Below are 7,118 nucleotides of genomic sequence, written 5' to 3' on the forward strand. Positions count from 1 at the left end.
TATTATAACATCCTTATTAGATTAGATTATATAGGAGCAGTTAAAAGAAAGCAATTTATTAGAAATAATCTATACTTCGATATGGAAATATTTGGGTACAGCCCAACCAGGTGTAATGAAGAAGTCAGAAGCCTACACCTACACACAAAACCATGTGTACGATTTGATGTACATGACTGTGAAAGCTCCAAATGTACATGGATGTAGGAGTGTTGTGTTGGTGATGCAGATACAATGAGCAGTGTCAATTTTCCAAAATGAGTTCCAAAAGAATCTAAACAACTCTTGATTAAAATAACAATAATAATAATAGTAGTAGTAGCAATAATAATAATAATAATAAACAACCCAGCATATTCTACTTCTAAGTATATACCCAGGAGAAATGGAAACATATGTCCACACAGAGATTTGTATAGGAATTTTCACTGAAGCATTATTGATAAAGCCAAACATGGAAACAGTCAAAATGTCCACCGACTGGATTTTTTAAAAATGGAGTATACTGCAATGGAATACTATTCAGCAATAAAAAGAAACTAATGATACATGGCACGATGTGGACGAACCTCAAAAATGATAGTGCTAAGTAAAAGAGAACCACAGAAGACTATATGTTCTATGATTCTATTTATGTGAAATTTCTATAAAAGACAAATCTATAGAAAGAGTAAGCAGATCAGTGGTTGCCTGGGGCTGGAGGTGGGATTGGGAATTGACTGCAAACAAACAGACATCCACGAACTTTGTAGGGTGATGGCAATATTGTGAAACTGCATAGTGGTGATGGTTGCCCAATATGTCGAACTTACTAAAATCAATGATTCGATTAAACATGCAATTGAGAATGCTTTAAAACTGAGTGAACTTTATAGTATGTAAATTGTGACTCAATACAATTATTTTTACAAGATGTACTTTACTCTTGATTTACCCTTTTATTATAAACTCATGGGGTTTATAGATTCACTGATGAGTACTCCAAACTCATGATTTAATACTTAGAAAGAGTATTTGAAGTTAAGCCACTTGGAAAATCCAGAATGTATTGTTTTTATTTTATTTGGAATCTAGCGACATTGTTCGTTTCGTTGGAGCTTCCAGGTGTCCACATGCTGGCTAGCAGGTACTGTAGAGGACTATTTTTCTAACAAGGGTCACTTCATTCTTCTAGACATAATGTTCTCATAATGTTCTCTCCCTTTTTTTCTTCCCAAACCCTGTGTCCTGGGCAGCAATGAACTCTGACAATGAACTCTGCTCTGAGGTGAGATTACTACCAATTAGAATTTGAACAGTTTTTCTCTCTGCTCTTCCACATGCTGAGCCAGCAACACCCTTGCTTCCTAGCAGGTTAAAGTGATCCCAAAGTATCTTTGAATATTTCTCTTTCCTGGAGAATAAGAAGGGGAAGAAGCAACCCAGACCAGATGGATCTAAATTGAACACACATTTCTCGGCACTTAATTTCCCTTACACAGAGCACAAAAGGCATTTGGCAGCCTTCTGGGAATACTTCCCAAGCAATGCCTGGAGTTTTAACCATTCAACAGCCATTAACCATATTGAACCTCACAGGGCTTAGCTCCCCGCCCACCACTGAGGAACACAATCAGAAACTACCATTTACCCTGGGAAAATGTCCTGTAAGTAGCACCAACCAATCTTCCCCAATAAAAGCAGACCGTAGGCAATGCTGACAACTGTGCTCAGCAGAGCCTCCATGTGAAGATGCAGAAGAGAAGCGAGAGAAAGATCCAAGATAGGCCTTCGGAAGCAAGGTTTCCATCTTCCCCAGTTAAGATGTCCATGCCTCTGTTGTCCCTTTTAGGAAGTGGTGCTATACAATCATGGGTCAAAGGCTGATGGACAGGAGATGGATTTCTCAGACATTGTTTCTTCTTCACTTTTCATATCCAATCAGCTGTCAAAGTGTACTCAGTGATGGATCTCACATCCGCCCCAACTTTTGCATCTCTACTGCCTATTTCCTAGTTCAGCAACATGTATTGGAACTATTGACACTCAGCTGAGAGCACAAATCCTAACAATGATCCTTGCTAATTGATGACCTCCAGCAAGTCACTTAACCATACTATCTTGGTTGCTTACCTGTTAAAGGGGAAAGCCAATGCCTAATACAGAGTGTTAATGTCAAGATTAAATAAGAAGGCCATTACAAATTCCTGGGGCTGTTGCTACCTACTGGGTGCTCAATAAATATCAGTTGAACTGATGAAAGAGAAGTGAATAGAGATCTCCAATTAAATGCAATAGAATTGACATGTATGCTTACTTATTCTCCTTCCCAAAACCACAATGAAATTGTAATAAAGGGATAAAAATAAGTGTAAACTAATCATGGCACATAGAAAAAAAACAACATAGCTTTCTTCTGCATGATCTGTAAATACAAAGGGAACAAAAGAGAAAGCTTCAGTGTAATACCTTTGTATTAATTATTGCTCGCGTAAGAGACCACTCCAAAACTTAATTGCTTAAAACAAAAATTATTTTATTTGCTCACAATTGTCCGAGTCAGTCATTTGGACTGGGCTGATATTAACCGAGCTCACTCTGCTGTCAACAGATAGCTGGTATGCCTGAAGGCTGGGCTCTGCTGGGGTAGTTGGCTTCTCCCTCCATGTGGCCTCTGACCATCCAGGGGGCTTGCCTTTGCTTCCTCACTTGGTGGACCTAGCAGCCAGAGAATAAAACCCAATACATGAACCTCTGTTTGCCTCATATTAGCAAGTCACAGATTCAGTGGCCAAGCCCAAGATTCAATGTAGGAGGGAACTACACAAGGTCACAGATACCTTGATTCACTGGGGAACATGACTGCAGCCATCTACCATAACCTCTGAAGCACATTTACCATCTTTCCCAATTAAGATGATCATATCTCTGTTGCCTCTTGTTGATAGAGATGCTATCCAATAATGCTGACAGGGTCAACAGTAGATCAAAAGAGATAAAAGCAAGTGGCCAAGTGAGACCATCTTAGTGGCCAGAGAAGATGGAAGCCAAAGCTTGAAGTGGGGAACACCAAAAAGGAAACTAGTTCATGCTATAGTTCCCACTTCTCTCCATTGCCTTGCCTCTGCAAGAGCTCAGGATAGTATCTCTCACCTGGACCACTGCAGCGTCTTCCCAACTAGTTTCCTGGCCTCTGGTCTTTCTTGTCCCCTCAAATATTTTTCATAGAGCTACTAGGATGATTTTTCTAAACAAGTCATCTCAGGTCATGGCCCTGTCTAAAATCCTTCAATGGTACCCCTTTGTCCATAGGACAAAGTGTAAACTCCTTAGGATGGCATGATGGCCCTTCATACTTTGGGCTCTCCATCCTTTGCTAACTTCATCTCCTGCCATCAGTCTACTTTGTCTCTAGCTATACTAAACTTCTTCCCACCCCTTATTTTTGTCATGCTCTGGTTTTCTGATTAGTCTTTGCACATGCTGTTCCCTCTGCCTGGAATACTATTCTCTGCTCTGGCAGAACCTGTTTGTTACCTACTCAAAATTTACTCTTTCTTTTCCTTTTGCCTACAGAATCCTGGAAATCCTTGTCTCAGGGAAGGTGGGTTCAAGCCCTGGTCTAGAGGTGGGCATATTACCCAATTCTGGCTAATTATTTGTACAAGAAAGTCACACTGGAATGTCTGGAAGGATTTTCCCTATCTGCTAAGAGGAAGGTATGTAAGCAAAAACTCTCAACCCCATGCTCCCCTAGCTTTCTTTCCCAGAAATTGGGTTTGAGACCTGGATCTGCTGCAGACCAGTGTGAGAAAGGAAAAGGATACTGACTAGAACCCAGATTACCTAGAGCCTCTGTACCAGCTCTAGAAACTCTTGCCACCAGATATTTTGTTATATAGAAAAATAACCCCCTCTTTGCTGAAGCAACTGTTTACTGGGCGTTACTTGAAGCTGAAAGTGTTTATGCCGGATATAGCTACCTTTCCAGGTCAAATCCTGCTCATCCTTTAGGACTCAGCAAAGTCACACCTGTAATACCTGTATCAGCTTAAAGAACCCCATCCCCAGCTCTATGTTCCTAGAACTTCTTTAATTACAGCATAATGGCTAAAAGCAGCAGCTTTGAAGCCAGACTGCCTAGATTCATAGCCCAGCTCTACTACCTCCTAGTTAGCAACTTTGGGCAAGTTATTTATCCTCTCTGTGCCTTAGTTTCTTCAATTATCATTTATTAAATATTACTAACCTTATCTAATTGTCACAGGGATTAAATGAGTTAATGCATGTAACATACTTTGAAATTGGTTCCTGATGATCATTCAATTAATATTTGCTGTTATTAATTAACAAGCTTTATTATACTCTGTCACAACAGCATAATAGTCCTCTCCCCAGATAGATCATAAAGTTAATGAAGGCAGAGACTGCATTTATCTAGTTTATTGCTATATTTTAATAGACACCTGGCCTAGATATACTTCCAGTAAATGTTTATTGAATAAATACGCATATATCACACAATGCGAAGAGCACATGAAAAGTAAATCAGGTCAAACATTAACCCAATTGAAAAGGCTTTTTCATATGAGGCCAGTAAAGAAAGTTAAAAATAAGCAATCTCCTGAATTCTAGGAGGCTACTGCAAGAATTCCCATTGTTGGCTCAAAGGACAAAATACCCATGTGCTCATAAAAGTCCCTGGCTAGTGAGCTTCACTCAATCTAGAAAAATATCACTAGATCAGCCAAAGGATATTCCTCAGTCAGCATTGAGCCAATAGTCCATAAGCCTTTTGCCTTAGCCTTGTCCAAATCTGGTCTTCTAAAGATGGAGTCTGCAATCAAAAATAAGAAGTGAGAAATAACAATCAAAGCCAACTGATTCCAGCTAACCATTTTCCCAAATTCTTTCTTGTTTCATTTTGATTTACCATGCTTTTTCTTGCCACTCACAGTGTTAGCAGGGCAACTCCCATTTCCTGGACCTTCAACTCATTCTAATGTTTCACTTGGCTGGAACCTCATGACAAAGTTATTCTTTGTAATGTGGGTGTGCACACGTGTGTGTAAAAGTAGGGAAGGAAAATCTAGCACAAAAGTGATTGTATGCAAATATCTTCTGGTGAGTAAGCAGTTGTTTTCCCTCATGTTGGCCGACAGGTAAGATAGGAAAATACTCCCTAGCCTTCTGAAAGCTTCTGCTATCGATCGTTGTAATAATTGACTTCCTTATCTCTTTCCTTTCCCTTCACCTTGAGCAATTATGGCATCTTTCTTTGCAGAAGCTCAGTAATTGGAAAACAGGTTTATAATTCTAGCAACTTTTTCTTCCCTCATTTTTTTTTTCTTTTTAGCACTAATAGAGCTAAGAGAAAGAGGGAAAAGTACATATTTTAGTGAGATCTAGAGGGATGAAAATTGAATTTATTTAATATTCCCACTTATTAGTTTTCTGGAAGAACTTGAAGAGGAGCACAGGAATTTGATTTTTTAGATAACACAGGGCTAGAGTCACATGAGAAATTTTCCTTTAAAAATATTTTTGAAAAATATTTATAGCCTCTGGATCAATCAGACTTTAAACTACCTTTGTGGGAGCATGTCAGCTCCTGAGATCAGTCCATAACAGAGAGATAACAACAACAGCAATATCAGCAACAGCTCACGTTTATCAAGGATCGTGCTAATCACTTTACGTATCATTTATTCACTCCTGACAAATCCCTGGGGTAGGTTCTATTATTACCTCATTTAAAAAAAAGAAACTAAAGCTCGGAGAGGTTAAAAATAACTTTCTTGAGGTTATGGAGCTCTCAGCCATCATAGGGACTCACATAATGGGCATGACCAGTAGGGGGAGGTTATCTGGACCCATCACATAACTGCTTCCATTTTTCTCAGGTGTCTCCTATATAAGTGCTCATGATTTGAGAAGCCTGATTTTGATCAAAGAGGTAATCACAAACAAAGAGTAAGCAGGGAAGCAAAGTACAGTTGGCACATGTGCTTTGCTTGCTCCAGAAGTATTTTTAAAGAAGGTGTAGTTAGGCAGATATCTTTAATTTGCAATAACAATGGGACCCTCCGTAACCAGAGTACCTCCATGGAAACAGGCCACGCAGTCAGTCCATTGGGAACATCGCTCTTGTCCACCTCTCACTAGCTGTATGACCTTGCTAAGGTTGCTTCACCTCTGTGTGTCTCCTTTTTCTCTGTAAAGTGATCGTAATAAGAGAACCTGCCTCAAATCATGGGCCCAGATGGCAGAGCCTGGAGCCACAGAAGATTCCTAGAAACCTAATAGAATTTGCCCCGCTAGGTTTTGAAATTTTGAATGTCTTCTTTTCATTTTCTCCTTTTTGGAATGGGAATGTGTATATTTGCCTGTCCCACTATTATATTTTGAAGCAGATAACTTGTTTCCTAAGTTTATAGGTTCCTAGATGGAGCGAAATTATGTCCCAGGATGGATCACATAGAGTGTTACCCATACTTGATGATTTAAATGATGAAATTTGGGACTTTCGAGCTAATAATATTTAGATGAGATTTTAGACTTGATGCTTTAATGGGTTGAAATTTGGGGAATATTAGGATGGGTGAATGTTTTTTGTATGAGAGATAGATGTGAATCTTTGGAGGCCAGAAGGCAGATAATAGTAGGCTGAAAAATGCTCTCCCCCACCACCATCCCCCGCCCCGAAAAGATATTCATGTTTTAATTCCTGGAACCTATGAATATTATCTAACTTGAAAAAAAAAAAAAAGAGTCTTTACAGATGTGATTAAGTTAAGAATTTTGAGATAGTAAAATTATTCTGGATTATTCAGGGGGTCCCTAAATGTAATAACATGTATAAGAGATTGGCGGAGTGAGATTTTCCACACACGGAGAAAGTAATGTAAAGATGGAAACAGAGATTGGAGTGATGTGGCCCCAAGCCAAAGAATGCTGGCAGTCACCAAAAGCCAGAAAAGACAAAGAAAGGGTTCTCCCTTAGGGCCTCTAGGGGGAGTAATACAACCCTACAAACACATTGGTTTTCACCTAGTGATACTAATTTCATTATTCCAGAATTATGAGAGTATGAATTTCTGTTGTTTTCAACCACTAAGTTTATTGGTAATTTGTTATAG

Source organism: Pteropus vampyrus, unplaced genomic scaffold (genome assembly GCF_000151845.1).
Source record: "Pteropus vampyrus isolate Shadow unplaced genomic scaffold, Pvam_2.0 Scaffold321, whole genome shotgun sequence".
In the NCBI taxonomy this organism is placed as follows: domain Eukaryota; kingdom Metazoa; phylum Chordata; class Mammalia; order Chiroptera; family Pteropodidae; genus Pteropus; species Pteropus vampyrus.